This window comes from Aquarana catesbeiana, linkage group LG01, assembly GCF_042186555.1.
Source record: "Aquarana catesbeiana isolate 2022-GZ linkage group LG01, ASM4218655v1, whole genome shotgun sequence".
NCBI lineage: Eukaryota > Metazoa > Chordata > Amphibia > Anura > Ranidae > Aquarana > Aquarana catesbeiana.
Genome location: NC_133324.1, coordinates 549,097,258 through 549,116,227, shown reverse-complemented (window position 1 = coordinate 549,116,227; position 18,970 = coordinate 549,097,258). Strand labels below are relative to the sequence as shown.

Sequence of the window (18,970 nt, the reverse complement as noted above, 5' to 3'; positions counted from 1 at the left end):
TTTTGCGGCGAAATTGGTCCCATAGGAATGAATGGCGAAATGTTCAAAACTAGAGTGGGAAGTGACAAAAGCCGACAACCCCATGATCAGCCAAAACATTATGACCACCCCATGATCAGCCAAAACATTATGACCGCCCCATGTAAAAAAAAAAATATTTTTGAAAAAAAAAAATAATTTTTGAAAAAAGTAAAAAAATAATTTTTGAAAAAAGTAAAAAAATCATTTTTGAAAAAAAAAAAATATTTTTGAAAAAAAAAAATTTTTGAAAAAAAAATTACTTTTAAAAAAAAAAATATTTTTGAAAAAAAAATATATTTGAAAAAAAAAATATTTTTGAAAAAAAAAAATTATTTTTGAAAAAAAAATTACTTTAAAAAAAATAATAATTTCGAAAAAAAAATTATTTTTGAAATAAAAAAATTCATTTTTGAAAAAAAAAATTACCTTTCAAAAAAAAAATCATTTTTGAAGAAAAAAAAATCATTTTTGATTAAAAAAAAATCATTTTTGATTAAAAAAAATTCATTTTTGAAAAAAAAAATTACTTTTGAAAAAAATGTTCAGCTCTTTCAGCGAATGATGGAACTTTTTTACTACTATTTATACTTTTTTAAAATATTAAGCTTTTTAACACTTTTCACAGTTACTCAAGCCACTCCACCCCACCCAGTTACTCCGCCCACTCCAGTTGTAGAGGCAAGAACACTTTCACAATTTCCCCAGAAATTGTACCTTTTCTAGTTAAGTGTTCTTGCATAGCAAGACCACTTACTGTTATCTCACATATATATTATTCTTATTATTATAGCCAAATTTACCACCCTAACTCCTCCCACAGTTTTTACACTACATAGACAAGTAATATACCGAAACGTGCGGATTGTTCCCGAATGGTGTGCTATTACTTTGTGGAACGTTTCGCCGAATGGTTCACGAAATATCGTCGTTTTTGCGGCGAAATTGGTCCCATAGGAATGAATGGGGAAACTAGAGTGGGAGATGACAAAAGCTGGAAAATCAGAACATGATTTCTAAACTGCCGCCACTCCCTCATTTTCAAGCCCACCTACACAAATCTTATATCAAAACGTTCAGCTATCCCTGCTGCCACTAAACATGTCCACGGCTAAGCCATAGTCCTGATAGTTTTCACAATATGACCATTTGTTTGCAACTCACGCCGTCCATTGACATTCATTGAAACTACACTCTAGCCCCCTCCAAATTTGAAGGGCAATTTCGAAACTGCGACTGTGCCTTAATTTTTAATATTTCAGAGACATACTATACATCAAAATCTAGGTCTGGGTCTTGTGATTCTCACAATATAAAGATCTTCGCTGTAGGATGTATAGTTTTTAAAATACGGCCATTTGTTTAGAGGTCATTTTAGGAAATTTTAGCCATTAATCAGAGTGTACTGTTAGTGTTTGTTTTATTGCCATGGTTACCAAAGCTTCTGTTATACACAGGGGGGAAGGTGGCTGGAGCATCTCAGCTCTGATTACAGAGCCCGGGGGAGGGGACAGACACACCATGTACTGATTTATAATAGAGGAATATGATGGGGCAGTTTTGATGGGGTAATTCTGATGGGGCAGTTTTGATGAAGCAGTATTTGGGAAGCATAAACAGGGCATGAGCGTTGCTAGGAAACAGTGGTTGTAAACACAAGATGCTGAGACACCCCAAATGCATGTGACTTCATCTGCTAGACTTGATAATGCTTGTAGACTCCTCCCACAGTTTTCACACTACAGAGACAAATAATATACCGAAACGAGCGGATTGTTCCCGATTGGTGTGTTATTACTTTGTGGAATGTTTTGCCGAATGGTCCACGAAATGACGTTTTTGCGGCGAAATTGGTCCCATAGGAATGAATGGCGAAATGTTCAAAACTAGAGTGGGAAGTGACAAAAGCTGACAACCCCATGATCAGCCAAAACATTATGACCACCCCATGATCAGCCAAAACATTATGACCGCCCCATGTAAAAAAAAAATATTTTTGAAAAAAAAAAATAATTTTTGAAAAAAGTAAAAAAATAATTTTTGAAAAAAAAAAAATCATTTTTGAAAAAAAAAAAAAATATTTTTGAAAAAAAAAATATTTTTGAAAAAAAAAAATATTTTTGAAAAAAAAATTACTTTTAAAAAAAAAATTATTTTTGAAAAAAAAATATATTTGAAAAAAAAAAATATTTTTGAAAAAAAAAATTATTTTTGAAAAAAAAATTACTTTAAAAAAAATAATAATTTCGAAAAAAAAATTATTTTTGAAAAAAAAAATTACCTTTGAAAAAAAAAATTACTTTTGAAAAAAAAATCATTTTTGAAGAAAAAAAATTCATTTTTGAAAAAAAAAATTACTTTTGAAAAAAATGTTCAGCTCTTTCAGCGAATGATGGAACTTTTTTACTACTATTTATACTTTTTAAAATATTAAGCTTTTTAACACTTTTCACAGTTACTCAAGCCACTCCACCCCACCCAGTTACTCCGCCCACTCCAGTTGTAGAGGCAAGAACACTTTCACAATTTCCCCAGAAATTGTACCTTTTCTAGTTATTAAGTGTTCTTGCATAGCAAGACCACTTACTGTTATCTCACATATATATTATTCTTATTATTATAGCCAAATTTACCACCCTAACTCCTCCCACAGTTTTTACACTACATAGACAAGTAATATACCGAAACGTGCGGATTGTTCCCGAATGGTGTGCTATTATTTTGTGGAACGTTTCGCCGAATGGTTCACGAAATATCGTCGTTTTTGCGGCGAAATTGGTCCCATAGGAATGAATGGGGAAACTAGAGTGGGAGATGACAAAAGCTGGAAAATCAGAACATGATTTCTAAACTGCCGCCACTCCCTCATTTTCAAGCCCACCTACACAAATCTTATATCAAAACGTTCAGCTATCCCTGCTGCCACTAAACATGTCCACGGCTAAGCCATAGTCCTGATAGTTTTCACAATATGACCATTTGTTTGCAACTCACGCCGTCCATTGACATTCATTGAAACTACACTCTAGCCCCCTCCAAATTTGAAGGGCAATTTCTAAACTGCGACCATGCCTTCATTTTTAATATTTCAGAGACATACTATACATCAAAATCTAGGTCTGGGTCTTGTGATTCTCACAATATAAAGATCTTCGCTGTAGGATGTACAGTTTTTAAAATACAGCCATTTGTTTAGAGGTCATTTCAGGAAATTTTAGCCATTAATCAGAGTGTACTGTTAGTGTTTGTTTTGTTGCCATGGTTACCAAAGCTTCTGTTATACACAGGGGGGGAAGGTGGCTGGAGCATCTCAGCTGATTACAGAGCCCGGGGGAGGGGACAGACACACCATGTACTAATTTATAATAGAGGAATATGATGGGGCAGTTTTGATGGGGTAATTCTGATGGGGCAGTTTTGATGGGGTAATTCTGATGGGGCAGTTTTGATGAAGCAGTATTTGGGAAGCATAAACAGGGCATGAGCGTTGCTAGGAAACAGTGGTTGTAAACACAAGATGCTGAGACACTCCAAGTGCATGTGACTTCATCTGCTAGACTTGATAATGCTTGTAGACTCCTCCCACAGTTTTCACACTACAGAGACAAATAATATACCGAAACGAGCGGATTGTTCCCGATTGGTGTGTTATTACTTTGTGGAATGTTTTGCCGAATGGTCCACGAAATGACGTTTTTGCGGCGAAATTGGTCCCATAGGAATGAATGGCGAAATGTTCAAAACTAGAGTGGGAAGTGACAAAAGCCGACAACCCCATGATCAGCCAAAACATTATGACCACCCCATGATCAGCCAAAACATTATGACCGCCCCATGTAAAAAAAAAAATATTTTTGAAAAAAAAAAATAATTTTTGAAAAAAGTAAAAAAATAATTTTTGAAAAAAGTAAAAAAATCATTTTTGAAAAAAAAAAAATATTTTTGAAAAAAAAAAAATATTTTTGAAAAAAAAAAATTTTTGAAAAAAAAATTACTTTTAAAAAAAAAAATATTTTTGAAAAAAAAATATATTTGAAAAAAAAAATATTTTTGAAAAAAAAAAATTATTTTTGAAAAAAAAATTACTTTAAAAAAAATAATAATTTCGAAAAAAAAATTATTTTTGAAATAAAAAAATTCATTTTTGAAAAAAAAAATTACCTTTCAAAAAAAAAATCATTTTTGAAGAAAAAAAAATCATTTTTGATTAAAAAAAAATCATTTTTGATTAAAAAAAATTCATTTTTGAAAAAAAAAATTACTTTTGAAAAAAATGTTCAGCTCTTTCAGCGAATGATGGAACTTTTTTACTACTATTTATACTTTTTTAAAATATTAAGCTTTTTAACACTTTTCACAGTTACTCAAGCCACTCCACCCCACCCAGTTACTCCGCCCACTCCAGTTGTAGAGGCAAGAACACTTTCACAATTTCCCCAGAAATTGTACCTTTTCTAGTTAAGTGTTCTTGCATAGCAAGACCACTTACTGTTATCTCACATATATATTATTCTTATTATTATAGCCAAATTTACCACCCTAACTCCTCCCACAGTTTTTACACTACATAGACAAGTAATATACCGAAACGTGCGGATTGTTCCCGAATGGTGTGCTATTACTTTGTGGAACGTTTCGCCGAATGGTTCACGAAATATCGTCGTTTTTGCGGCGAAATTGGTCCCATAGGAATGAATGGGGAAACTAGAGTGGGAGATGACAAAAGCTGGAAAATCAGAACATGATTTCTAAACTGCCGCCACTCCCTCATTTTCAAGCCCACCTACACAAATCTTATATCAAAACGTTCAGCTATCCCTGCTGCCACTAAACATGTCCACGGCTAAGCCATAGTCCTGATAGTTTTCACAATATGACCATTTGTTTGCAACTCACGCCGTCCATTGACATTCATTGAAACTACACTCTAGCCCCCTCCAAATTTGAAGGGCAATTTCTAAACTGCGACTGTGCCTTCAATTTTAATATTTCAGAGACATACTATACATCAAAATCTAGGTCTGGGTCTTGTGATTCTCACAATATAAAGATCTTCGCTGTAGGATGTATAGTTTTTAAAATACAGCCATTTGTTTAGAGGTCATTTCAGGAAATTTTAGCCATTAATCAGAGTGTACTGTTAGTGTTTGTTTTGTTGCCATGGTTACCAAAGCTTCTGTTATACACAGGGGGGGAAGGTGGCTGGAGCATCTCAGCTGATTACAGAGCCCGGGGGAGGGGACAGACACACCATGTACTAATTTATAATAGAGGAATATGATGGGGCAGTTTTGATGGGGTAATTCTGATGGGGCAGTTTTGATGAAGCAGTATTTGGGAAGCATAAACAGGGCATGAGCGTTGCTAGGAAACAGTGGTTGTAAACACAAGATGCTGAGACACTCCAAATGCATGTGACTTCATCTGCTAGACTTGATAATGCTTGTAGACTCCTCCCACAGTTTTCACACTACAGAGACAAGTAATATACCGAAACGAGCGGATTGTTCCCGATTGGTGTGTTATTACTTTGTGGAATGTTTTGCCGAATGGTCCACGAAATGACGTTTTTGCGGCGAAATTGGTCCCATAGGAATGAATGGCGAAATGTTCAAAACTAGAGTGGGAAGTGACAAAAGCTGACAACCCCATGATCAGCCAAAACATTATGACCACCCCATGATCAGCCAAAACATTATGACCGCCCCATGTAAAAAAAAAAATATTTTTGAAAAAAAAAAAAATTTTTGAAAAAAGTAAAAAAATAATTTTTGAAAAAAAAAAAATATTTTTGAAAAAAAAAAATTATTTTTGAAAAAAAAAATTATTTTTGAAAAAAAAAATTATTTTTGAAAAAAAAAAATATTTTTGAAAAAAAAATTTCTTTTAAAAAAAAATTATTTTTGAAAAAAAAATATATTTGAAAAAAAAAAATTATTTTTGAAAAAAAAAATTACTTTAAAAAAAATAATAATTTCGAAAAAAAAATTATTTTTGAAATAAAAAAAATTCATTTTTGAAAAAAAAAATTACCTTTGAAAAAAAAAATTATTTTTGAAGAAAAAAAAATCATTTTTGATTAAAAAAAATTCATTTTTGAAAAAAAAAATTACTTTTGAAAAAAATGTTCAGCTCTTTCAGCGAATGATGGAACTTTTTTACTACTATTTATACTTTTTAAAATATTAAGCTTTTTAACACTTTTCACAGTTACTCAAGCCACTCCACCCCACCCAGTTACTCCGCCCACTCCAGTTGTAGAGGCAAGAACACTTTCACAATTTCCCCAGAAATTGTACCTTTTCTAGTTATTAAGTGTTCTTGCATAGCAAGACCACTTACTGTTATCTCACATATATATTATTCTTATTATTATAGCCAAATTTACCACCCTAACTCCTCCCACAGTTTTTACACTACATAGACAAGTAATATACCGAAACGTGCGGATTGTTCCCGAATGGTGTGCTATTACTTTGTGGAACGTTTCACCGAATGGTTCACGAAATATCGTCATTTTTGCGGCGAAATTGGTCCCATAGGAATGAATGGGGAAACTAGAGTGGGAGATGACAAAAGCTGGAAAATCAGAACATGATTTCTAAACTGCCGCCACTCCCTCATTTTCAAGCCCACCTACACAAATCTTATATCAAAACGTTCAGCTATCCCTGCTGCCACTAAACATGTCCACGGCTAAGCCATAGTCCTGATAGTTTTCACAATATGACCATTTGTTTGCAACTCACGCCGTCCATTGACATTCATTGAAACTACACTCTAGCCCCCTTCAAATTTAAAGGGCAATTTCTAAACTGCGACTGTGCCTCCATTTTTAATATTTCAGAGACATACTATATATCAAAATCTAGGTCTGGGTCTTGTGATTCTCACAATATAAAGATCTTCGCTGTAGGATGTATAGTTTTTAAAATACGGCCATTTGTTTAGAGGTCATTTCAGGAAATTTTAGCCATTAATCAGAGTGTACTGTTAGTGTTTGTTTTGTTGCCATGGTTACCAAAGCTTCTGTTATACACAGGGGGGAAGGTGGCTGGAGCATCTCAGCTGATTACAGAGCCCGGGGGAGGGGACAGACACACCATGTACTGATTTATAATAGAGGAATATGATGGGGCAGTTTTGATGGGGTAATTCTGATGGGGCAGTTTTGATGAAGCAGTATTTGGGAAGCATAAACAGGGCATGAGCGTTGCTAGGAAACAGTGGTTGTAAACACAAGATGCTGAGACACTCCAAATGCATGTGACTTCATCTGCTAGACTTGATAATGCTTGTAGACTCCTCCCACAGTTTTTACACTACAGAGACAAGTAATATACCGAAACGTGCGGATTGTTCCCGATTGGTGTGCTATCACTTTGTGGAACGTTTCGCCGAATGGTCCACGAAATATCGTCGTTTTTGCGGCGAAATTGGTCCCATAGGAATGAATGGCAAAATGTTCAAAAGGAAATGTTGCTAGGAAACAGTGGTTGTAAACACAAGATGCTGAGACACCCCAAATGCATGTGACTTCATCTGCTAGACTTGATAATGCTTGTAGACTCCTCCCACAGTTTTTACACTACAGAGACAAGTAATATACCGAAACGTGCGGATTGTTCCCGATTGGTGTGCTATCACTTTGTGGAACGTTTCGCCGAATGGTCCACGAAATATCGTCGTTTTTGCGGCGAAATTGGTCCCATAGGAATGAATGGCAAAATGTTCAAAAGGAAATGTTGCTAGGAAACAGTGGTTGTAAACACAAGATGCTGAGACACCCCAAATGCATGTGACTTCATCTGCTAGACTTGATAATGCTTGTAGACTCCTCCCACATTTTCCACACTACAGAGACAAGTAATATACCGAAACGTGCGGATTTTTCCCGATTGGTGTGCTATTACTTTGTGGAACGTTTCGCCGAATGGTCCACGAAATATCGTCGTTTTTGCGGCAAAATTGGTCCCATAGGAATGAATGGCGAAATGTTCAAAACTAGAGTGGGAGGTGACAAAAGCTGACAACCCCATGATCAGCCAAAACATTATGACCACCCCATGATCAGCCAAAACATTATGACCGCCCCATGTAAAAAAAAAAATATTTTTGAAAAAAATAAAAATTAATTTTTGAAAAAAAAAATATTTTTGAAAAAAAAATATTTTTGAAAAAAAAATATATTTTTGAAAAAAAAATTACTTTTGAAAAAAAAAAATTAAAAAAAAAATCATTTTTGAAAAAAACAAAATTCATTTTTGAAAAAAAAAATCATTAAAAAAAATAATTTTTGAAAAAACAAAAAAACAAAATCATTTTTGAAAAAACAAAATCATTTTTGAAAAAAAAAAATCACAAAGCTCTGAGGGGAATTATAGCTCCTCTCACACAGCTCTAAGGACAATTATACCATTATAGCTCCTCCCACACAGCTTGGAGGGAAGTTATAGCTCCTCCAATACAGCTTTGAGGGGAATTATAGCTCCTCCCACACAGCTCAAAGGGGAATTATAGCATTATAGCTTAGCATTATAGCTCCTCCCACACAACTCTGAGGGGAATTATAGTTTCTCCCACACCGCTGTGAGGGGAATTATAGCTCCTCCTACACAGCTCTGAGGGGAATTACAGCTTAGCATTATAGCTCCTCCCACACAGCTGAGGAGAATTAGAGCTCCTCCCACACAACTCTGAGGGGAATTATAGTTTCTTCCACACCGCTGTGAGGGGAATTATAGCTCCTTTTAAACAGCTCTGAGGGGAATAATAGCTTCTCCCACACAACTCTGATGGGAAATGTAGCTTCTCCCACACAGCTCTGAGGGGAAATATAGCTTCTCCCACACAGCTCTAAGGGGAATTATAGCTCCTCCCACACAACACTAAGGGGAATTGTATCTCCTCCCACACAGCTCTGAGGGGAATTATAGCATTATTGCTCCTCCCACACAGCTCAGAGGGGAGTTATAGCTCCTCCCACACAGCTCTGAGGCGAATTATAGCTCCTCCTCCAACACAACTCTGAGGGGAATTATAGCTCTTCGAACAAAGCTCTGAGGAGAATTATAGCTCCTTCCACAAATATCATCATGCCATCTAAAGGAAAGAGATCTAAAGCTGCAAAGATACGCTGGACTAAACTGGATCCGGAGCCCCACAGCAGCATAGTGGATATGGAGGTTTGTGACAGTGAATGTGCCCAGGAGGTACATAGTGAACCTGTGGTGTCATTTTCATGTTCAACTCAGTGTCAAGTTCAAGAGCACAGTGACAGTGTGATGGGCACTTCTGAAAACCATGGCATGCAAGAACCATGTGTACCAAGTGAGATTTCTGTGCAGGCATCATTTCATCAGGGTCATCATGGCTATGGAAGGTTAAGGAACAAACAGTGTACATGCATGGCTCTGACATTTTTGGCATACCACAGTGAGCTTGATGATGTGAGAAAGGGTGATCTTGATCAAATACTGAAGAAGGGCAACAGCTTGTATGGCTCAACAATAAAACAGCTAAAACAAAGAAATGTCTATCAGCATCAGCACTTGACAATGGAAGAAGTGCCCCTCAGAGTCAACACTGACAAATATGAGTATAACGTTGTTAAATCTCCAGTGTTATCGGGATGTATGAGAGACACGGTAGACGGTGACAACCAAGGTTGGTTTGTTGACCTCTCCACAAGACTTCAGTGCCTCAATGCAGATGTTACACATGCACTTTTTATAGTAGTGCCATATTGCATTGCATTGTTCAGAGACAAGTCTGGGAGATATGGACTGTTTGATTCTCATAGTCGAAATAAGGATGGACTTCCTGCCACTGGAAAAGGAAAAGCTGTTATGATCACTTTTACACATTTGAGTGATATGGGGGCAAGGATTTATAAGTTGTATGAATTGCTCCTTACAGACACCAGAGGCCCTATTGATGGACTGCAGTATGACTTCATGCCAGTCTCATTTCATCGTGCAAGACGTCTGTCAGATGGTTTGCTGTCCCCACTGGTGCAATCTGATAAACCACATAATGCAAAGCATGTGGAGAACAAAGTGACACAGATGACCAAAGATGTAACACACACTGGATTCCCAGCCAGCAAGCATTCTCCACGGTCAGTTGATGCGAAATCCTCACAGGGCATATGGAAGGACAGTAAGGCATTGTCCAAATTAAATGCACAGAGACGACAAAAACTGAAGACAAGACACAGAAATGAAAGAAGGCGTGATTTCAAGGCTACAAAGATGTCTGTCACCAATAAGAAAAGGACATACATCACCAGCCGATACAGAGCAGATGCTGATTTTAAGTTGAAGCAGAAGCAATATATCATTCGCAAATATGCAACAGATGCCAATTTCAACTTGAAGCAGAAGCAATACATCACCAGAAAATATGCGACAAATGCAGATTTCAACTTGAAACAGAAGCAGTACACCACCAGAAAATATGCGACAAATGCAGATTACAACTTGAAGAAGAAGCAATACATCACCAGAAAATATGCCACAAATGTCGATTTCAAGTTGAAGCAGAAGCAATACATCACCAGAAAATATCATAATGATCCTGCTTTCAGAAAACGTCACTTGCAACATTGCATGAGTTACATGAAAATGAAGCGTCAAACTCAAGCAGATTTTCGCATAACCCATAAGATGCAATGTGCCTTCAAAATAAGAATGAAATACAGACGATGGACTCGTGTCATGCGGGAATGCAGTCAACCAGTGGACAACAGCCTAATGCAGACAGCTATATCCACTTTCCATGAATGCATTAAAGCTGGGCCAACATTTGTGTGCACGATGTGTCATCGCACTCTTTTCCCTAACCAAGTGAAACATTGCATTCACAGCAATTACAAGAAGAATCTACACATTGTTGCTGCCTGTTTGACAGGGAAATATGTCCATGTGTGCAACAATCACTGTCAAGGACCTGAACAATGCACCGTACCAGATGAAAGGACCAAAGAATGGATTTGTCACAACTGTGATTTACATTTAAAAGCAGGACACAAATCATCCATCGCTGTAGCTAACAACATGGAGCTGGCGCCCATTCCCCCAGAGCTCTGCGATTTGAATGTTCTGGAAAGACAACTTTTGGCCAAAATACTGCCATTTGCCAAGATCATCACACTTCCCAAAGGTCGACAGGCAGCTATACATGGCGCTGTAGTGTGTGTGCCATCCGAGGTGGAAACCACGGTCAATACTCTACCAAGATCGCACAGCAAATCCCAGTTACACAGAGTCAAGCTGAAAAGACGTCTGACTTACAAAGGCCACCAGCTGTTTCATTATGTCAACATGGGAAATGTAGTAGCAGGTCTGTCAAAACTCATTGACACACACCCCGACTACAGTGACATTTCAATTAGAGTGGATGAGACAATCGCTGATGATGATGATAATGATGATGGGATGGAACTCGACAGTTGTGACGAAACTGAAATGATGGAGATACTTGAACGCATCGAAAATTGTGATCCATCAGAGGTACAGTCTGCATGTTTACCGGCTGCTTCTGAGCAACAGGAAGGCCATGACCAACAACCTCCCAATGCAGAGGATGAGAAGGATACACTAAGACCTGGAATTGGCCTAGACAGTTGTTTGCAGCCATCTGACCTTGGAGAGGAAGCACTGACACACGGTGATGGAATATTCAGCATTGCACCTGCACAAGGAAACACACCTGTCAGCTTCTTTAAAGTTCCTAGGCTTGAGGCAATGGCTTTCCCTGTTCAGTTCCCTACTGGACAGAATACATTGGACCAGGCAAGACAAGTCAAACTGTCCCCGAGCATGTATTTCAATGCAAGGCTTTTTTGTGTTGATACTCGTTTTGCAAGAGACACAAGCTACCTCTTCTTTGCGCAGTTTGTCACAGAAACACACATGGCCAAAAGCAGCATGTCCATCCAGTTAAGGAAAGGAAAACCCAATACCAGGGATGGACGGAAAATATCCAACAAGCTGCTACAGGACAAGTGTGAGGTTGAGAGGTTGGTGCGAAACCGAGATGCCACAAGGTTCATGCAACCACTGAGAGGGAGTCCAGCTTACTGGGATAAAAATCTGAAGAATTTGCTAGCCATGGTCAGACAATTGGGTAAGCCAACATTTTTTCTTACCTTCTCTGCTGCAGAATTCAGATGGCCAGAGGTAATAACGGCAATAAAGGCACAACAAGGTCAAAAGGTGGATTTTGCGGGGCTAGACTGGGCTGAAAAGTGTGACATTCTTTGAGGCAACCCAGTGACCACCATGCGCATGTTTGACAAACGGGTTGATGCTCTGATGCGAGAGCTGCTGTTGGGTCCTGCACAGCCAATTGGTGAAGTTATCGATTACTTTTATTGAATTTCAGGCGAGAGGGAGCCCTCATATACATTGTCTCTGTTGGGTAGCAGGAGCTCCTATATTTGGACAAGACAGTGATGACAAGGTGTGTGCCTTTATAGATCATAACATCTCATGCCAGCTGCCTGATGAAGCCAAACAGGCCTTACTTCACAGATTTGTAACAGAACTTCAAATGCACAGCAGATCTCATTCAAAATCATGCAAGAAAGGTAACAGAGTATGCAGATTTGGATTTCCAAAGCCACCTATTAGAAAAACGAGGATAACTTACCCGATGCCAGAAGAACAAGGAGATGTGCAATGAAACCACAAGCAGCCAAAAACAAACTGAAACCAGTCTGGGATTTGCTTAATAACCCAAAAGTGCAGCTTGAAGACATGTCACAGCTACTGGCACAGTGTGATATGACTTTGAATCAGTACAACTCCTACATTCAGGCATTGACCTCCTCAAGCGTGATTCTAATGAAGCGTGATGTCAAGGACTGCTGGGTGAACAACTATAATCCACATTTGCTGACGGCCTGGAACGCCAACATGGACATCCAGTACATTCTTGATGAGTATGGTTGCATCATGTACATGTTGTCCTACATATCCAAGCCAGAACGGGAGCTGAGTGACTATCTCAAAACAATAGTCAAAGAAATGAGCCCAGAAACAGCGACAGAACGAGAAGAAATGAAAGAGGTTCTTCAGGCTTATTCAAAACACAGAGAGGTCAGCGCCCAGGAGTCTGTGGCCCGTACGTGCAGCCTGAAAATGAAGTCTTGCTCACGTGAGGTTGTTTTTCTGCCAACTGGTGACAACGCACTGAAAATGAGTCTCCCGCTCAGTGCATTGCAGAACAAACCAGCCGATTCTCTTAATGTGTGGATGACGAGTTTTGTCGACAAATACAGAGCCAGACCTGAAACACCAGAGTTTGAGTCCATGTGTCTGGCAGACTTTGCATCCCATTACAGGGTTGTCTATGGCAAGCAGAAGGAAGATGGCAAGCAAAAGGAAGACAGCAAGCGTGTCAGCCTATTGAATGAAATGGGAATGATTCAAAAACGCACAAGAGGGAAGCCTGCAATCATCAGGTACGCACGCTTCTCAGAGAAGAAGGACCCTGAGAACTACTACGGCAGACTGCTTAAACTGTACCTCCCCCACCGTTCAGAGTCATCACTGAAAACTGTAAGGTTCCCAACACACCAGGATTTTTACAAAGGCGCCTGTGTGAGCTTACCAGGAGAAGAAGCAATCCAAGCAGTGTCTGCAATTGTTACCAACCAAAAGAAGTTTGAACAACACAACAAAATTGTGGAACAAGTCTTGGATGACTATGTAAAAAACGGACCTGTTGAAGATGCTTGGAACACCTTTGCCCCAGAAGCTGAGTTGGATAGGTTGGAATGTGTAGAGGAACGCAAAGAAGGGGAGCCACTTCATGAGAATGAACAAGATGATGTTCCGGAGTATACACGTCACAAACAAACAGGTGGAATTGCGCTTACTGTGAAAGCTCCACAAATGTGCCCTGATTTCCTTCGGAAAATGTACAGAAACCTTAACCGGACACAAGCTCAGACATTCTACTCAGTTTGTGACTGGTGCACTAACCGTGTGCGTGGCCTAAATCCTGACCCATTCTATTACTTTGTCACTGGTGGTGCAGGGACAGGCAAATCACACCTGATAAAGTGCATCTATGCTGAGGCGACAAAGATACTCTGTAAACTTACCAGACTACGTGAGGAAGCAGACATATCCATGCCCAGCGTTTTACTAACTGCATTTACAGGAACAGCAGCTTTCAACATTTCAGGCAACACATTGCATTCTCTGCTGAAGTTGCCAAGAAGCTTGAAGCCACCCTACCAAGGACTTGGAAATCTAATAGATGAAGTGAGGGCACAGCTGTCAAATGCGGAGATTATTGTTATTGACGAGGTGTCAATGATTTCAAAGCCCCTGTTTGCCTACATCAACTGGAGATTACAGCAAATCAAAGGCAGTAAGAAACCTTTTGGTGGTATGTCAGTACTAGCAGTAGGAGACTTTTACCAGGTCCCCCCGCTGGGAAAAAGTAAGCCACTCTGCGTGTTTGAGGAAAATACCAATGACGTCTGGAAAGACAACTTTCAGATGATCACGCTGACAGAGATCATGCGACAGAAGGAAGACATTTCATTTGCTGAGCTTTTGAATAGAATCAGAGTCAAGCAGAAGACTGGCACCTTAAGCAATGATGACAAAGCTCTGCTTGCTCAGGCTTTTACAGATCCCACCCACTGCCCTAATGACGTGCTACACATATTTGCCACCAACAAAGAGGTTCACAAACATAATGCTGCAACTGTGTCTGTTCTCCATTCAAACGTCACCAACATAGATGCCGACGATTACAGAAAAGACCCTAAGACAGGAGTGATGCTGAGGCAACACCAACCTTTCAAAGGACACAAAGACAATCTGATTGACACACTGCAAGCAGCTGAAGGTGCCCGTATCATGATCACAAGAAACATTGATGTAGAAGACGGGCTTGTTAACGGGACATTTGGCAAGATTGCAAGAATAATCATCCAGACTGAGAATGGTGCTACTACGGTAAACAAGCTTGGGCTTGTGCTGGACAATCCAAATGCAGGACAGAGATACCGTAACAAGTCGTCTTGTGATGCTGACAACTTGGTGTACATAGAAAGGGTAGAGGAAAACCTGAGACAGAAAGGAGTTGTTCGCAGGCAGTTCCCCCTGAAGTTGGCTTTTGGATGTACGATTCATAAGTGTCAGGGGATGTCGATACAGTCGGCAGTGGTCTCATTGAAACGGGTCTTCCAACCGGGAATGGCCTATGTTGCTCTGAGTAGAACGACTACACTACAAGGACTGTACATAACCGACTTTGATGAGAAGAAGATCTTTGCTGATCCTGAAATCACAGCTTCCCTGGATTCAATGAAGAATGCATCACTGGAAAGTGTTATGCCCCTCTTAAAGTTTCTACAGACAACAGACAAACAGCAAACATTAACAATTATCCATCACAACACGGAAGGATTACCAGCTCACATTGAAGATATCAAATCTCACCATGAGTTGACACTTGGAGATGTTTTATGTTTCACTGAAACTCATCTCTCAGGCTCTTCTGTTGCTGAAAGTCTCCAGCTGGAGGGCTACAACCTGTTCAAACGCAACAGACACCTCTCGTACACAAACCTTCCTGACATTGCAAGTAAAAGTGGCAGAGGTGTCGCCTTGTATGTCAGAAACCATTTCAAGGCCTATGAAAAGCAGTATCATCACAATGTGACTGACTTGGAGTTCTTGGTTGTCAAACTGGAGTCCCCTGTACAAGCTTTGATCGCTGTCGTTTACAGGCCACCGGATTACAGTATTGGCCAATTCCTTACTAACCTGCTGGGCCTCTTGGAATCTTTGGAAATAATGGATTGCCAACCTATAATACTCTGTGGAGATTTCAATGAAGATTTTCTGTGCAGAGAAAAGAAGCCAATATCTGACCTTCTTCACTCAAGAGGATATACTCAACTGGTCTGGGCAGCCACCATAGAAAAAAACACACTGTTGGATCACATTTACATCTCCAGGGTGCAGCAGTGTCTCCAGTCAGGAGTACTGCACAGTTATTACAGCTACCATTATCCTGTGTATTGTGTTTTGAGCAGTGGTTGTGAACACGCTTAGAGCCTGCATAAACAGGGCATGAGTGTTGCCAGGAAACAGTGGTTGTGAGACAGTGGTCATCAAACAGATAAAGTGGCAATGAGGGTCAGTTTACGTGGCCATAGTTATGTGGGACCATTTACAATTAGCTAAACATCATTCTCTATATTTCATGTTCGGTGTACTTGTTAGACACTGAACTCACTTACTCCCCCCCATCCATCACAGACATCTGTCCTCATCATATAGTAAGAGGAATACCGCGCTGTAGTGCACCCAAAAAGGGTACCTGTTCCTGAAATATTGTGAATGACCAAATAGGGGATAACCAAAATAGTGATGAAAATAACTTAGTGAAAAAAAATTAAAAAAAACTACATAATAACAAAAGCAGCCACTCTATGTGAGATACACACACTAATACAACAATATAACAAATATAGCAGCGCTGTAAATAGGAGTAAATACTAGTACCAGTGTTGAATAGGACTAATTGGTTAGAACCCAAATTAAATAACTAACACAGTTCTTGAAACCTAAATCAATAAGTGTTCACTGGACAGTCCTAACACAGTGAATAAAGTCCAAATAAATGTTGTGAAAATACATAGGCTCAGACCCCATTTTTTTAAAGCAGGAAATGTAAAATAGAAAAAATTCCTCCACCGCACCACGGTGGTAGCTGAAAATAAAATGCGCGCTTACCAAACGGCAAGCACAAGGGGGCTTGCGACCTTAACCCGGTCAGGGCCTTTCATTGGATGGGCTTCTAGGAAACGACATGCCACTTCATACAGCCAAAGGGTGATGATACCACTAGTCCACCAAGTCACAGGAAATCACTCTTATCATGGAGATTAATAAAAGACTCCTAGCTGGGGGGTTGTTCTCATTTAGGGGTACCCCGGGAAAAGAGAGGGAAACAACATAGCGTAATCCTGGTTTTGAGGTTTATTAAAAGAATTAAAATAACACTTACAGTGTGGCAGATTCAAATAAGCATAAGAAGCCGGCTGGCTAAAACGATCACCCGTCCTACAGACGGTAGATGCAGCACGTCAGCTCGCCCTATCACACTGTCCTCATCACACTCACCCTCTCCTTCCTGTGCTATAGCCTGCTTGCTGATTAGTAAGACAAAGAAACAGCAAGGAGCAAAACTGCAGAGAAACTGAAAATTTGTAAGGGTTTAAAGTATATGCTTTAATGAATTGCCTTGTATCCAAAAAGTTCAAAAAGTTGACTGTTCAAAATGTTAATGTTAATGTATAACGGAAATATACCGCCAGTTCGCTTGTGATGCAATATATTGAAATTATATGTACACTGTGTAAACTGTTTTTGACACACTTGATTTTGGGACGCGAATCCGTCAGGTGCTATGCTTTGGCTGGGGCGGAATAAATCCTGGTAACCCTTAAGTCTGTGTCCGACAAAGTCATTTACCGATATTTCTACCTTCTACATCATTAGCACTTGTGCACTTTTTAAATTTGATCAATCAATTGGTTAGTGTAATGTTTACTATCTTTACTCACTACAAACACTCCACACAGTTACTCTGCCCATCTGCCCAGTTCAACCTTTCCACAGTTACTCCAACCACACAACAGTTACTCCAGGCACTCCCCCCAGTTACTCCGCTCACTCCAGATGTAGAGGCAAGAACACTTTTCACAATTTCCCCAGAAATTGTACCTTTTCTAGTTCTTATTATTATTATAGCCAAATTTACCACCCTAACTCCTCCCACAGTTTTTACACTACATAGACAAGTAATATACCGAAACATGAAATTGTTCCCGAATGGTGTGCTATTATTTTGTGGAACGTTTCGCCGAATGGTTCACGAAATATCGTTGTTTTTGCGGCGAAATTGGTCCCATAGGAATGAATGGGGAAACTAGAGTGGGAGGTGACAAAAGCTGAAAAATCAGAACATGATTTCTAAACTGCCGCCACTCCCTCATTTTCAAGCCCACCTACACAAATCTTATATCAAAACGTTCAGCTATCCCTGCTGCCACTAAACATGTCCACGGCTAAGCCATAGTCCTGATAGTTTTCACAATATGACCATTTGTTTGCAACTCACACCGTCCATTGACATTCATTGAAACTACACTCTAGCCCCTTCAAATTTGAAGGGCAATTTCTAAACTGCGACCGTGCCTTCAATTTTAATATTTCAGAGACATACTATGTATCAAAATCTAGGTCTGGGTCTTGTGATTCTCACAATATAAAGATCTTTGCTGTAGGATTTATAGTTTTTAAAATACGGCCATTTGAATTACTGCATAGTTACTACATCTATCATGTTCCTGTGTTCTGTGTATTGAGCAGTATTTGTGAAGCATAAACAGGGCATGAGCGTTGCTAGGAAACAGTGGTTGTAAACACAAGATGCTGAGACACCCCAAATGCATGTGACTTCATCTGCTAGACTTGATAATGCTTGTAGACTCCTCCCACAGTTTTTACACTACAGAGACAAGTAATATACCGAAACGTGCGGATTGTTCCCGATTGGTGTGCTATTACTTTGTGGAACGTTTCGCCGAATGGTCCACGAAATATCGTCGTTTTTGTGGCGAAATTGGTCCCATAGGAATGAATGGCGAAATGTTCAATGTCATTTAATTGGTGTGCTATTACTTTGTGGAACTTTTTTCGCCGAATGGTTCACGAAATATAGTCGTTTTTGCGGCAATATTGGTCCCATAGGAATGAATGGTGAAATGTTCAATGTCATTTAATTGGTGTGCTATTACCTTGTGGAACTTTGTGAAAAGCTGAAATATACCAGTGTGAATCCGGAATCAATGTCATTTAATTGGTGTGCTATTACTTTCTGGAACGTTTCGCCGAATGGTTCACGAAATATC

The 18,970-nt window shown here is 39.1% G+C and overlaps 1 protein-coding gene across 2 annotated transcripts in view; it reads left to right on the top strand.

The window, feature by feature from the left end:
• LOC141105588 (phospholipid-transporting ATPase IK-like) overlaps positions 1-18,970 on the top strand; it is a 381,958-nt gene that overhangs the window by 118,359 nt on the left and 244,629 nt on the right. The window lies entirely within an intron of this gene.